This window comes from Hyperoodon ampullatus, assembly GCF_949752795.1.
Source record: "Hyperoodon ampullatus genome assembly, chromosome: 9".
Taxonomy (NCBI): domain Eukaryota; kingdom Metazoa; phylum Chordata; class Mammalia; order Artiodactyla; family Ziphiidae; genus Hyperoodon; species Hyperoodon ampullatus.
The window spans coordinates 66912188-66929595 of record NC_136922.1 but is presented as its reverse complement, the minus strand read 5'-3'; positions in this window follow the sequence as shown (position 1 = coordinate 66929595).

Sequence of the window (17408 nt, the reverse complement as noted above, 5' to 3'; positions counted from 1 at the left end):
AGGACACGGGTCCACAAGAGACCTCCCAGCTCCACATAATATCAAGCAGCGAAAATCTCCCAGAGATCTCCATCTCAACACCAGCACCCAGCTTCAGTCAACGAACAGCAAGCTACAGTGCTGGTCACCCTATGCCAAGCACCTAGCAAGGCAGGAACACAACCCCACCCATTAGCAGAGAGGCTACCTAAAAACATAATAAGGCCACAGGCACCCCAAAACACACCACCAGACGTGGACCTGTCCACCAGAAAGACAAGGTCGAGCCTCAACCAGCAGAACACAGGCATTAGTCCCCCCCACCAGGAAGCCTACACAACCTACTGAAACAACCTTAGCCACGGGGGACAGACACCAAAAAAAACGGGAACTACGAATCTGCAGCCTGCAAAAAGGAGACCCCAAACACAGTAACATAAGCAAAATGAGAAGGCAGAAAAACACACAGCAGGTGAAGGAGCAAGATAAAAACCTACCAGACCTAACAAATGAAGAGGTAATAGGCAGTCTACCTGAAAAAGAATTCAGAATAATGATAGTAAAGCTGATCCAAGATTCTATTTCCAAGATCCAAAATCTTGGAAATAGAATAGACAATATGCAAGAAACAGTTAACAAGGACCTAGAAGAACTAAAGATGAATCAAGCATCGATTAAAAACACAATAAATGAAATGAAAAATACTCTAGATGGGATCAATAGCAGAATAACTGAGGCAGAAGAACGGATAAGTGAGGTGGAAGATAAAATAGTGGAAATAACTGATGCAGAGCAAAATAAAGAAAAAAGAATGAAAAGAACAGAGGACAGTCTCAGAGACCTCTGGGACAACATTAAACGCACCAACATTCGAATTATAGGGGTTCCAGAAGAAGAAGAGAAAAAGAAAGGGACTGAGAAAATATTTGAAGAGATTCTAGTTGAAAACTTCCCTAATATGGGAAAGGAAATAGTTAATCAAGTCCAGGAGGCACAGAGAGTCCCATACAGAATAAATCCAAGGAGAAATACGCCAAGACACATATTAATCAAACTGTCAAAAATTAAACACAAAGAAATCATATTAAAAGCAGCAAGGGAAAAGCAACAAATAACACACAAGGGAATCCCCATCAGGTTAACAGCTGATCTCTCAGCAGAAACTCTACAAGCCAGAAGGGAGTGGCAGGACATAATTAAAGTGATGAAGGAGAGAAACCTGCAACCAAGATTACTCTACCCAGCAAGGATCTCATTCAGATTTGATGGAGAAATTAAAACGTTTACAGACAAGCAAAAGCTGAGAGAGTTCAGCACCACCAAACCAGCTTTACAACAAATGCTAAAGGAACTTCTCTAGGCAAGAAACACAACAGAAGGAATATACCTACAATAACGAACCCAAAGCAATTAAGGAAATGGGAATAGGAACATACATATCAATAATTACCTTAAATGTAAATGGACTAAATGCTCCCACCAAAAGACACAGATTGGCTGAATGGATACAAAAACAAGACCCATATATATGCTGTCTACAAGAGACCCACTTCAGACCTAGAGACACATACAGATTGAAAGTAAGGGGATGGAAAAAGATATTCCATGCAAATGGAAATCAAAAGAAAGCTGGAGTAGCAACTCTTATATCAGACAAAATAGACTTTAAAATAAAGACTATTAGAAGAGACAAAGAAGGACACTACATAATGATCAAGGGATCGATCCAAGAAGAAGATATAACAATTGTAAATATTTATGCACCCAACATAGGAGCACCTCAATACATAAGGCAAATACTAACAGCCATAAAAGGGGAAATCGACAGTAACACAATCATAGTAGGGGACTTTAACACCCCACTTTCACCAATGGACAGATCATCCAAAATGAAAATAAATAAGGAAACACAAGCTTTAAATGATACATTAAACAAGATGGACTTAGTTGATATCTATAGGACATTCCATCCAAAAACAACAGAATACACATTTTTCTCAAGTGCTCATGGAACATTCTCCAGGATAGATCATATCTTGGGTCACAAATGAAGCCTTGGTAAATTTAAGAAAATTGAAATTGTATCAAGTATCTTTTCCGACCACAATGCTATGAGACTAGACATCAATTACAGGAAAAGATCTGTAAAAAATACAAACACATGGAGGCTAAACAATACACTACTCAATAACGAAGTGATCACTGAAGAAATCAAAGAGGAAATTAAAAAATACCTAGAAACAAATGACAATGGAGACACGATGACCCAAAACCTATGGGACACAGCAAAAGCAGTTCTAAGGGGGAAGTTTATAGCAATACAATCCCACCTTAAGAAACAGGAAACATTTCGAGTAAACAATCTGACCCTGCACCTAAAGCAATTAGAGAAAGAAGAACAAAAAACCCCCAAAGTTAGCAGAAGGAAAGAAATCATAAAGATCAGATCAGAAATAAATGAAAAAGAAATGAAGGAAACGATAGCAAAGATCAACCAAACTAAAAGCTGGTTCTTTGAGAAGATAAACAAAATTGACAAACCATTAGCCAGACTCATCAAGAAAAGAAGGGAGAAGACTCCAATCAATAGAATTAGAAATGAAAAAGGAGAAGTAACAACTGACACTGCAGAAATACAAAAGATCATGAGAGATTACTATAAGCAACTCTATGCCAATAAAATGGACAACCTGGAAGAAATGGACAAATTCTTAGAAATGCACAACCTGCCAAGACTGACTCAGGAAGAAATAGAAAATATGAACAGACCAATCACAAGCACTGAAATTGAAACTGTGATTAAAAATCTTCCATCAAACAAAAGCCCAGGACCAGATGGCTTCACAGGCGAATTCTATCAAACATTTAGAGAAGAGCTAACACCCATCCTTCTCAAACTCTTCCAAACAATATCAGAGGAAGGAACACTCCCAAATTCATTCTACGAGGCCACCATCACCTTGATACCAAAACCAGGCAAGGATGTCACAAAGAAAGAAAACTACAGGCCAATATCACTGATGAACATAGATGCAAAAATCCTCAACAAAATACTAGCAAACAGAATCCAACAGCACATTAAAAGGATCATACACCATGATCAAGTGGGGTTTATTCCAGGAATGCAAGGATTCTTCAATATATGCAAATCAATCAATGTGATACACCATATTAACAAGTTGAAGGAGAAAAACCATATGATCATCTCAATAGATGCAGAGAAAGCTTTTGACAAAATTCAACACCCATTTATGATAAAAACCCTGCAGAAAGTAGGCATAGAGGGAACTTTCCTCAACATAATAAAGGCCATATATGACAAACCCACAGCCAACATTGTCCTCAATGGTGAAAAACTGAAACCATTTCCACTAAGATCAGGAACAAGACAAGGCTGCCCACTCTCACCACTCTTATTCAACATAGTTTTGGAAGTCTTAGCCACAGCAATCAGAGAAGAAAAGGAAATAAAAGGAATCCAAATTGGAAAAGAAGAAGTAAAGCTGTCACTGTTTGCAGATGACATGATACTATACATAGAGAATCCTAAAGATGCTATCGAAAAACTACTAGAGCTAATCAATGAATTTGGTAAAGTAGCAGGATACAAAATTAATGTACAGAAATCTCTGGCATTCCTGTACACTAATGATGAAAAATCTGAAAATGAAATCAAGAAAACGCTCCCATTTACCATTGCAGCAAAAAGAATAAAATATCTAGGAATAAACCTACCTAAGGAGACAAAAGACCTGTATGCAGAAAATTATAAGGCACTGATGAAAGAAATTAAAGATGATACAAATAGATGGAGAGATATACCATGCTCCTGGATTGGAAGAATCAATATTGTGAAAATGACTCTACTACCCAAAGCAAGCTACAGATTCAATGCAATCCCTATCAAACTACCACTGGCATTTTTCACAGAAGTAGAACAAAAAATTTCAAAATTTGTTTGGAAAAACAAAAGACCCCGAATAGCCAAAGCAATCTTTTTTTTTTTTTTTTTTTTTTTTTTTGCCGTACGTGGGCTTCTCACTGTTGTGGCCTTTCCTGTTGCGGAGCACAGGCTCCGGACGCGCAGGCTCAGCGGCCATGGTTCACAGGCCCAGCCGCTCCGCGGCATGTGGGATCTTCCCGGACCGGGGCACGAACCTGTGTCCCCTGCATCGGCAGGCGGACTCTCAACCACTGCGCCACCAGGGAAGCCCCCAAAGCACTCTTGAGAATGAAAAACAGAGCTGGAGGAATCAGGCTCCCTGACTTCAGACTATACTACAAAGCTACAGTAATTAAGACAGTGTGGTACTGGCATAAAAACAGAAAGATAGATCAGTGGATCAGGATAGAAAGCCCAGAGGTAAACCCACGCACATATGGCCAACTTATCTTTGATAAAGGAGGCAGGAATGTACAGTGGAGAAAGGACAGCCTCTTCAATAAGTGGTGCTGGGAAAACTGGAGAGGGACATGTAAAAGTTTGAGATTAGATCATTCCCTAACACCATACACAAAAATAAGTTCAAAATGGATTAAAGACCTAAATGTAAGGCCAGAAACTATCAAACTCTTAGAGGAAAACATAGGTAGAACACTCTATGACATAAATCACAGCAAGATCCTTTTGGACCCACCTCCTAGAGAAATGGAAATAAAAACAAAGATAAACAAATGGGATCTAATGAAACTTCAAAGCTTTTGCACAGCAAAGGAAACCATAAACAAGACCAAAAGACAACCCTCAGAATGGGAGAAAATATTTGCAAATGAAGCAACTGACAAAGGATTAATCTCCAAAATTTACAAGCAGCTCATGCAGCTCAATAGCAAAAAAATAAACAACCCAATCCAAAAATGGGCAGAAGACTTAAATAGGCATTTCTCCAAAGAAGATATACAGACTGCCAACAAACACATGAAAGAATGCTCAACATCATTAATCATTAGAGAAATGCAAATCAAAACTACAATGAGATATCATCTCACACCAGTCAGAATGGCCATCATCAAGAAATCTAGAAACAATAAATGCTGGAGAGGGTGTGGAGAAAAGGGAACCCTCTTGCACTGCTGGTGGGAATGTGAATTGGTACAGCCACTATGGAGAACAGTATGGAGGTTCCTTAAAAAACTAAAAATAGAACTACCATATGACCCAGAAATCCCACTACTAGGCATATACTCTGAGAAAACCATAATTCAAAAAGAGACATGTACCAAAATGTTCATTGCAGCTCTATTCACAATAGCCCGGAGCTGGAAACAACCCAAGTGTCCATCATCGGTTGAATGGATAAAGAAGATGTGGCACATATATACAATGGAATATTACTCAGCCATAAAAAGAAACGAAACTGAGCTATTTGTAATGAGGTGGATAGACCTAGAGTCTGTCATACAGAGTGAAGTAAGTCAGAAAGAGAAAGACAAATACCGTATGCTAACACATATATATGGAATTAAAAAAAAAATGTCATGAAGAACCTAGGGGTAAAACGGGAATAAAGACACAGACCTACTTGAGAATGGACTTGAGGATATGGGGAGGGGGAAGGGTAAGCTGTGACAAAGGGAAAGAGAGGCATGGACATATATACACTACCAAACGTAAGGTAGATAGATAGTGGGAAGCAGCCGCAGAGCACAGGGAGATCAGCTCGGTGCTTTGTGACCGCCTGGAGGGGTGGGATGGGGAGGGTGGGAGGGAGGGAGATGCATGAGGGAAGGGATGTGGGAACAGATGTATATGTATGACTGATTCACTTTGTTATAAAGCAGAAACTAATAAAAAAAAATCTTAAAAAATTTCATATTGGTAGACCAGATTGTAAAAATACTGTTCTTTTGTGCTATATATTTTGATGCTCTCTGTCCACTGAAAATGGTGTCTGACAGCACCACAATAAAGATGTGTTTTTATGGTTAACTTTATGTCCATGATCACTTATGCAATATTCCCTTCCTCATTCATCAATTTAAGTATATGGGTATTGAGTCGCTACTCTATGCCAGGAACCATGTTAGGGGCTCTAGGTGCATAACTTACAATGTTCTCTGCAGTCTCTAGTGTGTAGGTATTATCACCCCCTTCGTAGAGGTTAGAAAATTTTGGCTTAGCTGAAAACAGAGCGCTTTAGAATATGTTCAGAGATAAAGGATACCATTCTCGTCCTCACAGAGCTCACCGACTTGTTAAAAATTACCCAAGAGAATCCTTGTTTGAACCCAAAGTGGTGGCATTTAGGGTACCTAATGGCACTGTCCTCTCTGCAGACACTCCTCAGGCTGTGCCTTAATGCAGCGGGAGCCCCTCCCATTCTCAGCAGTTAAGAGCTTCTTTGCTGCCCCAAGGCTGTCCTTTAGGGCAAGATAAGCACTGCAATGAAAGTAATGGAGTTAGCTAATTTACAGCGGTCTTCTTGGCTAAAATGAGCGATTTAATTTCCTGCCCTTGAAACGGCATCTTCTTCGGGGAGATAATGACTCGCACAGCCTGTCAGGGTATACTCAGAGCTTTCTGAATGCCCCAAATGAGCCTGTAGCAAATTACCGACCAGACACTGGCTTGCAAGACCTTGAGAAATTCTGTCTTGGTAAAACTTGGCATTCTTCCTGCCTGAGACATTTTTAATAATTTGGCTGTAGGATAAAACCCTTACTTAATTCATGGGTATGTAAAACAACTCTAGCTCAAAAGTATCTGCTAAGTCCACCCTTTCCAAATATAACTACAAATGGAAAGAGAAATTGTAAAATGTTTTCAGTGGAAAATTTCACTCCAGAGGGTCTAATTGCTCCAGACATGGTGGTTGATGCTCCCAGATCGTCCACTGGCAGCTGCTACTTCTCAAAGGATCTGATGCTCTTTTAAGCTGAAGCCCACAAGCCATGGAGTTTGTGCTTGTTTGGGGAGCAGCCCAAGCCCATCGCCGGGTATGACAGGGTCAAATATTCATCCTGAGTGTTCACTGTCTCCCCTACACCCCACCCTCTAAGGCAAATGCTGTCTTTGTCTGCCCTATCCACAAGCTTTGCTAGGGCCAGGAGAGGCAAAACTGGAGAGATGGTGGTGGTTTGTGCCTGACATGGCCAAGATATATTTGCCAAAGAGAAGAAGGAAGAGACATTGAAGGAAAGGGAAAATGAAAGGCAAGAGATGGAAGTTGCAGTTTTTTAACCTAATCTCAGAAATGACATCCTATTGCTCTTGCTGTTTGCTATTCATTAGAAGTGAGTACCAAGTCCAGCCCATACTTGAAGGGAGAGGATTACACAAGGGTACGAATACCTGGAGATGGGGATCACTGGGGCCCATCTCAGAAGACTGTCTACCATGCTTGTTGCCTCCAGTGAGGTTTGGGGCCTGTAGATTTTCCTGAGTAGTTGATGAGGAACTGATTCTCATTGGGATGTGAGCCCCCATGAAAAGAAGCCTGGCTCTAGTTCCTCTGAACAGTTTTGAATTGTTAGTATCATCTCTTAACTTCTGTTTTTGGGATGCAGTCTCTATCACTGTGATCACTTCCTATAATTTTCTTAAATTGAAGCAAGGAAGAGAACCAACATTTATAAAGGCAGACTATATGTATATAGCATGTAGGTATGCTATAGCTTATAGATATACTATAGCATGTAGGTATTCTATATATTTTATCTCTTTTAATGCTATCTATGAAGGAACTGTCATCAGCCCCATTTTCTAGATGAGGAAACTGAGGCTCTGGGGTAGAGCATCTTGCTTAATGTCACTCAGTGAATAAGAGGCAGGGCTAGGATTCTAACTCAGGCCCCTCTTTCTCAAAGCCCGTGCCCCTGCCACCTCCCTAAGCAGCAACAGCTTTGATCCCAGGAAATTCTTCCTTAGATAGAGCAGTAGATAAAAGTCTCCTACCAGATCCTACAAATTTTCTGAACCCCAAGCAAAAACTCAAACATTTCTGCTATTCCTAGACAATGGGCTCTCTGCTCTGACATAGGGCTGAAACTATAAACAAATAGAATATGCAGCAAATTACTTGCCACGTGGCAGTGCAGTCGACTGGTTGAGTGGTTGAGCTTTGGAATTCGACAGACCTGAGGTGTTCAAATGCCAGCTCTGCCGCTTTTCATCTGTGCCATCACGGCCAATTGCCTAATCCCTCTGACACTGTTTCCCTAGCTGTCAAATGGAATTATTGTGAAGATGAGATGGTCTTAATGTATATAAACCTCAGGGCCTAGCACATAGAAAGGCCTGAATACCTTCTGAATAATCTCCCTGCTCCCTCAGTATTCCAAATACTATTCACTTAATGTGTGTACCTTTGTTTTGGTCAGTCTCTTCTGGGCAAAACCAAGTCCCAGGCACATAAGGATATTTGTCAATGGAAGTTAATTCTTGGTGCATGTCAAGACCCACGTTGTAAATTATTTTGTGCAAAGTGGAGCCCATCTAGCTGCCTCACAGCAATTGTCACTCAGCGCTCTGTTTCTTCACCTATTTCTACAGGAAACCCAGAAGAGCAGCAGTGTCTTCTGCTGGTGGAGACTTCTACAGGGCTCTTGGGGACACAGATGCAGTCTCAGACAAGTGTTTGCTCCCAATTAAACAAGCCAATAGTTCACTCCTCTTCTTGGGGTGGTGGTGGGGGGCAGAGGAGGGCTGAGGGAGTGGCCAAGAGAGTCATGTCCTTCACATGGAAACATGAAGCCAGAGGGCAGGCTACTCTCCCAGCCCAATACCCGGGTTTGCCATCCTTGTACTTGGCTATGCTATAATGCATCATTTCCTCATTCTTAACCCCTCTCTTCTCTTACCATGCTCTTCAGCAGTCGTACGTGGGATCATTAGTGATGGCTCCAGGAAGAAGGGGGAAGTGCTTACAGACCTTGATTATGTGACAAGAACCCAGAGTCAAATCTCTAGTTAAAATGTCTCCCCGTTGTTCTACTGGCTTAAGCAAGGTCCTTGCCTCATCCTGCCTGTGTCATCTTGTCTCCTGGTCCACCACACGGAGACAATGTTTAACTTTGTCTTAGAATATTCATATTTTACTCTCTCCCCAACTGACCTGTAGGACCAATGTGATTTCAAACCCCCTCTGTTCTCTTGATGCTGGACATAGAGAAGGGGCCCAAGAGTCAAGACAGTCAGCATGTGACAGATGCTCACAGCTGACAGGGAGAAGACAGACATGGCCAAGGTAAGGTGAAGGTCACTGTGGCTGGCAAATGTCTCCCATTTCTCTTGATAATGCTCTCCCTACCCCTGTCATAGGACGTGGGTTGTTAAGTGTAGGGAAGGAGCTGAAAATGGGAGTGGATCATGATATGTGATATGGGATAATATGTGATGAAAAAAGAGTTTCCTCTTTTTTTAATTAAAATTTTTTTATTTTTTATTTTATTTTTTTTGGCTGCACTGCACAGCTTATGGGATCTTAGTTCCCTGACTAGGGATTGAACCCGGGCCACCGCAGTGAAAGCGCTGAGTCCTAACCACTGGACCGCCAGGGAATTTCCCCCAATTAAAAATTTGTGGCCTCTCGCGTTGCGGAGCGCAGGCTCAGCGGCCATGGCTCACAGGCCTAGCCGCTCTGTGGCATGTGGGATCTTCCCAGACCGGGGCACGAACCTGTGTCCCCTGCAACGGCAGGCGGACTCTCAATCACTGTGCCACCAGGGAAGCCCTAAAAAAATTTTAAAAGCCTGTTCAGAATGTCTGGGAGCTTGGGCTTTACATACCTTGCCTCAGTTACGCTGGGCTCCAGCCAGAAATAAGGTATCAATAAAATTTCCTATGATTTGGTGAGTTTCCTATGATTTTGTGACTCTTGGTCTTACTTTAAGTGACTCGAAGAACCCCAAAGTGCCATGCCTGCTTATAATGCTAACATCACCCCCATTTTTGATGCTGGCTTCTTGTCATCTGTGTGGCCTTCCATGCATGCAGCTCATTCACCATTGTGAATTTTGACACCTCTCTCATTACTCACGCCCCACATTGTGTGGTCCCTTCCCCTGGCTAAAGAAGCATGACTCAGATCTTCCCAGGAAACTGCTCTGTGTGTCTGTAATCTGGTCACTGTCTTGGCTGTTTTACTACTTCTCTGACTGTTGTCATCCTCATTGGTTTTTCTTGTTCTTTCTGGGTCTTCATATTTTTGTTCCTTAGTAGCTATGGCAACCACTTTTTCTTTTCATTCATTTTCTCCCTGGTCCAAAAAGCTCATTCACTATCAGTGTTTAAACCACTATCATGTGATGAAGCTTAGAAGTCTGTGTCTCCAGGTAGAACTTTCTCTGGAGCTCCATATTCTATGTCCATCCAAATTTTTCCTTGAATGTCCTAAAGGATCCTCAAACTCATCCTGTCTAAAGCTAAGTCAATTCCCTACCCCAGCCAGCAAGCTCCTCTCTTGATTTTCCTAGTTACTAGGAGATGTCACCACTTGCCCAGATTCCAAAGCCAGACCTCCCACCCCCGCATTCCTCCTTGATTCTTGCTCTTTCTCATCCCACATCCAATACATCCTAAAGATTTTACCTCCTAAATGTCTCTTTCATGTGGCCCTTCCCACCTCACCTTCCATTTACAGCCCTAGTCTCACCTCTTCTTACCTGGGCCGTTGTTTTCATTAGCTTTCTAGTCTTCTTGCCTCCATCTGATGCCTTCCATTCCCATTCCTTAGTCACCAGAATGGTCTCTATAAAATGAAAACCTGACCATGACACTTTTCTTCCCACACAGCTGTTGCAATATAATCTAACTCCTTTTCATGGTATACACAGCTCACTGTGCTTTGGCTCCTGCCTCCCCACCCCTCTCACTCCCCTCCCATGGGGTCCCTCACCCTCTACACTAGCACATCTCATACATCATGTGATTTAATACATAATAACCTTTGCACCTGCTGCTCCTTTTGCTGGAAATGCCCTTTACTTCTTATATCCGTTGGGCAAATGCATGCTCATTATTAAAAACTCAGCTTGGATGTTACCCCAGTGAATCCTTCCCTGAACCCTCTCCCAAAGTCAACCATTCACCCCTCAGCACCATGCCACATCTGGTATGCACTTTTATTCAGACCCGTATGACACTGTACTGTCCTGTTTGTTTATGTGCTTAGCTACTTCCCAAACTGTGAGATGCTGTATCTTTAGCAACCATCACAGTGTCTTACAAGAGATATATGCCCAATAAAAGTTTGTTGACATCAACTTAAAGTGCGTGCCTTCTTATGTTTTCCCTATAGGATCTTTCACATATAAAATAATACAGTTTGAAAATTTTCCTTTTTTTTAACCTTTATAAAGCCTTTCTCATATGAAAAGAGCAAAGAATATTTATACCAGTGACTCATTACGTTATTTGAAATAAAAGCATCTGAGTAGATCTTTGGAAAGGTGAATTTCCAACAAAATAAAAACATGGTAAAATTTGTTGTCACATGTCAGATTACATGGAATCCAGTTATCAGTGATGTATTTGCTCCAAAGTTTTCAGTCTGAGGCTTGGATGAAGCCCTGGACGGAAGCCCAGAGCCTCGAGTCCTGCCTGGCACACTTCAGACTCTTGGCAAATCTTTATTAAATGAATGAACCTCTCTGGGCCTTAGCTTCCTCCAGAATGAAGGGAGGGATGAGAGTAGATTGCATCTGAGCCTTCTCTCTGCTCCCATGTTTTATGATTCTGATTTAATTACAAACACAGAGCAACTTAGAAGGAATGGTATAACTGCTTGTCATTGGAGAGATGGCTCTATCTATGAATGGACATTCTCTAATGGGGTTTCTATCTTTAAAAAATCTTTATCATTATTATTTTTGCTTACAAAGGTAAATGCATGCTCCCTAGATACCCTTAGTAGTTTGGTGTATAATATTTCAGATGAGTTCTTATGCATGTACAGGCATACTTCGTTTTATTGAGGTTTGCTTTATTGTGCTTCAAAGGTATTGCATGTTTTACAAATTGAAGGTTTGTGGCAAATTCATGTTGTCAGATGATAGCAATAAAATATTTTTTTAAATTAAGGTATATATATTGCTTTTTAAGACATAATGCTATTGCACACTTAATAGACTACAGGATATTGTAAACATAACTTTTACATGCACACACACACAAATTTGGTTGACTCGTTTTATTGCAGTATTCACTTTATTGTGGTGGTCTGCAACTGAATCTGCTGTATCTCCGAGGTATGCCTGTACCTGTACATAATTAAAATCAGATTTTTTTGGCCGTTGATTACTTTTTAAAAAAAACTCATCAAAATATCATGAACATCTTTCAGAGACAATTTTCTTTATGGAAAAAGGCAGTGAAATTCTTTGGTGGTTGATGTCAGTGGCTTCTGTTAAAAATATAAATAATACTCTCCTCTTTCTACCACACTCTTGACCAGACATCTGAGGGAGGGGGAGTCCCTAACCTGGAATTTTGTTTAAAATACAAATTCCCATCTCACATTCCATATAATTCCTGGCAATCCCTTGAAAGTTCTGCTCACTTTTAGCCCTGGAATGCCTTCATTAGCACCTTTTGACTGCTGTCATTGAACAAAAAAACTGGGCTTTTGGTACCTATGGGAAATGCCATGAGGGGGTGCCAGGGAACCCACATCCCTAAGACTTACAACATTCATCTTCGTTTGTAGTTCTTGTTCTCCCTCCTCCACCCCCTGCTTTGAGGCTATAGCTCTTCCAGGGGCAGCCCAGCTAAGTAGCCTGAATCCCTCCTCCTCTCTGCCCTCCGCCTCCCACATCTCACTCTGGGGGCTGCTTAATATGCAGCCAGCATCCACTCAACATAATGTGCCTTTACCTGCCAATGTGCTTTGAGGGATATTGTGAGCATTAAATTTGCCATTTACATTTTCATGTCTGACATAATTGAGGAATGAATGCTCTTATGAAAATTAAACTTGTGGTTCTCCGGGGCTGCTGTAACCCTGTTAAAATGTAATGTGATTTTTGATGCTTCTTCTTGAGGTTTTTATTAAATAGAATATCAGGATGACTAATTCCCTGGGCCTAAATGCAGGCTGGGAAGCAGCATTATTGATGGGGCCGTGTCCAAATGGTCCTCCGTGCTCAGCCTCTAATGGCCTAATAATGCATTATACTTGAATCAGAAATACTTTGAGTCGTAGTGCTTATTGCCATTATTGAAAACACCTGGATGCTCCATTCATCAAGGTTACATCCAAAGGAGCCCATTTGTTTATTAGGCTGTCAGTAAACATCTCTATTTGTTCTGGGTTCAGTCACATTTGGCCACACTGGAGAGAGAGCTCAGATCCAGCCTGGGGATCTCTTGTGGTTTCTCCTAATTTGTTTTCTTGTTAAGAAAAAAGCAAGCTAATGAGAAGTTGGGAGTGGCTTTATAAAGAACGCAGTTTACCTCACGTAATCTGCTGTGATGGAAGCAGAGATCGGGGAGGTGGGCTCCTGCAGAGGTCCCTGGAGGCTCTGTCATTCAGCAGCTGCCAGAATGGCCGCTCTGCTTTGCTGGTCCTCTCACCCGGTGCTGATACCCACCAGCTCGGACACTCTGCAGCCCTGCAGCCCTCGGGCATGGATGCTCCAGGCCCACACTCCCTGGAAGGGCATATCTCCCCTGTCTGCCTCCTCCCACAGAACAAAATCAAATTCCTCTCTCTTTGGGTGGCCAGAGAGTGACATTTCCCTTTCACAGACATTTCCTGACTTATGCCCCTGTCAGGAGAACTTGGCCACAATATTGTGCTTAAACTGGAAATGCTTCAGGATGTCTTTTTAAAAAGCCATGTTTCAAAGAAATTATAAAATGCAACGAACATCCCCACTGCATGAAACAGAAGTATATTTATGACGTTTTGTTCATGACTTAATGACTCTTTGTTAAGTAAAAGGATGCCTGTGTAACCCCATTGGGTCAAGATCTAAAACACCGCCGCACCCAGGAGCCCTCCGCCAGCGTCCCACCCAGACCCCTCCTGCTGCCCTGGTAACCACCTTGCAGCCTCATCTCCCAACTGAGTCGACCGCCATGATATTTCACTCTGTAGACCACCCAGGACCAGCCACCAGATCCATTCAACTTTCCCTTTCAAAGACATCTTTGAACAGGCACCTAGCCTTTGCTTTCCAGTCCTGGCTAGAAGGCATTAAGGAGTGAGGGAGAGAGGGGACAGACAATGCAAACAGCAAAGTGGATGCAGAGGAACTCTACCCAGTAAGGAAAGCCTGAGACCGAAACTGAAAAGCTTCTCCCCATGGTTGCTCATCTCTGCTGGGGTGCTGTCTTGGCATCTATTCAAGCATGGGAGGCAAATGTTTCCACACCCCCTACAACTGTGTTTTTTGTCTCATGAAACAAAGCAGGAAGGGCTGAATTTGTATCAGTTACGAATTACATACTCGGCGAGTATTCCATAATTGCCACCCCAAAAAGGGAACAAAATCTGTCCAAGATGGATGTGTGTTGGTCTTCAAAAAGCAGGTTCCGGGCTTCCCTGGTGGCGCAGTGGTTGAGAGTCCGCCTGCCGATGCAGGGGAAACGGGTTCGTGCCCCGGTCCGGGAAGATCCCACATGCCGCGGAGCAGCTGGGCCTGTGAGCCATGGCCGCTGGGCCTGCGTGTCCGGAGCCTGTGCTCCGCAGCGGGAGAGGCCACAACAGTGAGAGGCCCGCGTACAGCAAAAAAAAAAAAAAAAGCAGGTTCCCCTCAGCTTTCATTGCCTCTCTGGGGACTGCTCCGTGATCTTTTCAGCCTCCCTCGCTATGGGGGTCAGAGGAGGCCTGAGGTGTAAGCCCTGGAGGCTGTGGGGCAGGATGGGGCAGGGCTCAGGTTGCCTGGTCTGTGGGCCCACCTGAGGGAAAGGTTATTCTGCTCAGAGGGACGGTCTGGCGACTTAGGTCACAGGTGTTTGGACTGACACAAGTGACCTCTGTTAGCAGGGTTTGTTTTTGAAGCCTCTGGGGCCAAGAGGGGAGTCAGATAGGAAAATTTGTTCTCTCCTGCAAGTAGGAATTACCTGAGCACCATTCTCTTCCCTGAAGCCCTCAGAAGCTCTCCTTTGTTCACAGTTCTACCACTGGGGGATGCATCTGGCTGGGGTGAGGCAAAGGCTTTTATACCTGCTGCTTTGAACCCCCTTCTTGCTTTTGTAAAACATAAACAGAAATCTCAATTAAATAGAGTTAGGAGACCAGCAGGGGGAGCTCTGACACTCTGCCTCATCCCCGAATCCAGGAAGAACATTCTTTTTCTTTCCTCCAAAGTGTAGGCTTTTAGGGTATTAAGCAAAATAATTTAAAGCAGTCTTATTTGTGCATCTGAATGACATGAAGGCCTGTTAAAATACAGACTGCTGCCCAACCCCAGATTTCTGCTTCAGTAGGTCTGTAGGGGCCCAAGAATTTGCATTTCTAACAAGCTCCTGCTGCTGCTGGTGGTGGTGCTGGTGGTCCTGGGACCACACTCTGAAAACCACTAATATAAAGGCTAGGGACATGGGCACCCAGAAAGCCTAAAGGAGAACAACAAAATAAAAATAGAGTATCTTAAGTCTTCAGGGTGCAAACTTCTAAAGCCACATCTAAGAGAACAGAATACAACAAGCTTTGTAAAAGAAAATACATGTTTATGATATGGAAAGTTGACAGGATTGATGGAAATAAATCCGTCCCCAAACAAATCCACTTATTTAGTAAATGAGTAAAGTAAATGAGGTTAAAAAAAAAAAGTAAAGTAAATGAGGGCCATCCTATGAAATGGATTTACTGTAAGAAACTGTAATCATTCATCCTGTTTCTAGCTTCTGATGGCAAGTGCGGGGATTCCGGGGAAGAGGAAGCCGTTTCTCCTTAATGGCCCGGGCTCCAGTGAAGATGGAAAAGATGTGGCTTCCTCCCTCCTTCCCTTATCCTGGCCTCATCAGAATCACAGCTTCTTGAGGTCAGAGCTGCCGAAGATAGCTTTTCTTCGAGAAACGTGAAGCCCTTAGAACATGTGTCTTCTCTGACCTTAACTGGTTGCTGTGTGTGTGTGAGGGACACCTGGTGTGACGTGATTAGCCCACCCGGGTGGTTGTCACCCGTGCCACACACTAAAGTCCCCTGGGGAGACTAATAAGAGTACAGGTGCCTGAGTTCTTTCTCCACTCAGAGCCTCCTCTAAGGGAGGTTGTTTCTCTTTCTTTTTTTTTTGGCCGTACCACAAGGCTTGTGGGAATTCAGTTCCCCGACGAGGGACTGAACCCGGGCCCTCAGCAGTGAGAGCGCAGAGTCCTAACCATTGGACCACCAGGAAATTCCCCCTCTGTTTTCAAGTCCTGCAGTGGATTTTGATGTGCATTCAGGGCTGGGAATCCCTGCCAGCAGTCCTGGTATAACAGAGCCCTTGATTTGTCCTGCTGCTCCTTTGCCTCCTCTTCTGTGTTTTTTCTGTATTTTCCCCTTATGTTTTTTCAGAGCCTGGCACAGGGGGTCAGCTGATGGTTTGCTGACAGAGTCTCTCCTTGACCAAACTTTAGTCAGGCTCCTCTGAGCCTTCTTCCCAAATAGGCCTTGACTCTTGGGCTTTTGTCTGTCCTTGCACCATCTAAATGTAGCAAGAATCCTGCTAAGTTGGTTTAGCCAGAAGCTCCCCGCCTCAATATCTGATCTGGTTTCTCATCCTCCACCATGCACCAGGGGGTGGCTGATCACCCTGGTCTGCCTTTAGCAAGAATCCTATTAGGTCAGTTTAGTCAGAATCCCCCTCCCCTGATGTTTCCCCTTACTAATTTTCCATCCACTGACTCCCACTGGGCTCCTTAAATTCCCACTCTTTCTTGTTGTATTCAGTGGAGCACAATCTCTCTCCCCTACTGCAAAACCCCAGTGCAGCAGTCCCTATACCTAAATCAATGTCTTGAATAAAGTCTGCCTTACTGTTTTAACAAGTGTCATGAATCGTGTTTTCTTTAACATCACTCAGCTGAGAGGCCTGTCTTGAGAGTTCACCCCTTGGATGCAGCATTTTCCATTCTGTGGTCCTAGAGACACTAGTGTCCCTGATAGGTTAAGAGAAGTTCTATGAGAGAGAGAGAGAGAGAGAGAGAGAGAGAAAAGGGAGGGAGGGAGGGAAGGAAGGAAGGAAGGAAGGAAGGAAGGAAGGAAAAGAGGGGGATGGGGAGCAGAAGGGGGAGAGGGAGAGAGTTCTGTGGTCACCTAGTTTTGGAGGACATTGGAGAAAAGAAATTCAAAAGTTCTTTTTCTGCAGGATTTTTATCAGATTCTTTATTCTACTAATATGAATTCCCACTTTATTTTTCAGGGAATACCATTAACATCTCAGAGGATAGATTTATACCATAGCTTTGGTATCATTGCAATCCAGCTTTTCAGCCCCCTTTTGCCACTGACCAGGTGCCTGGGAAAAGTCCTTCTCTGTTTCATCAAGTGTAAAGTGGAGAC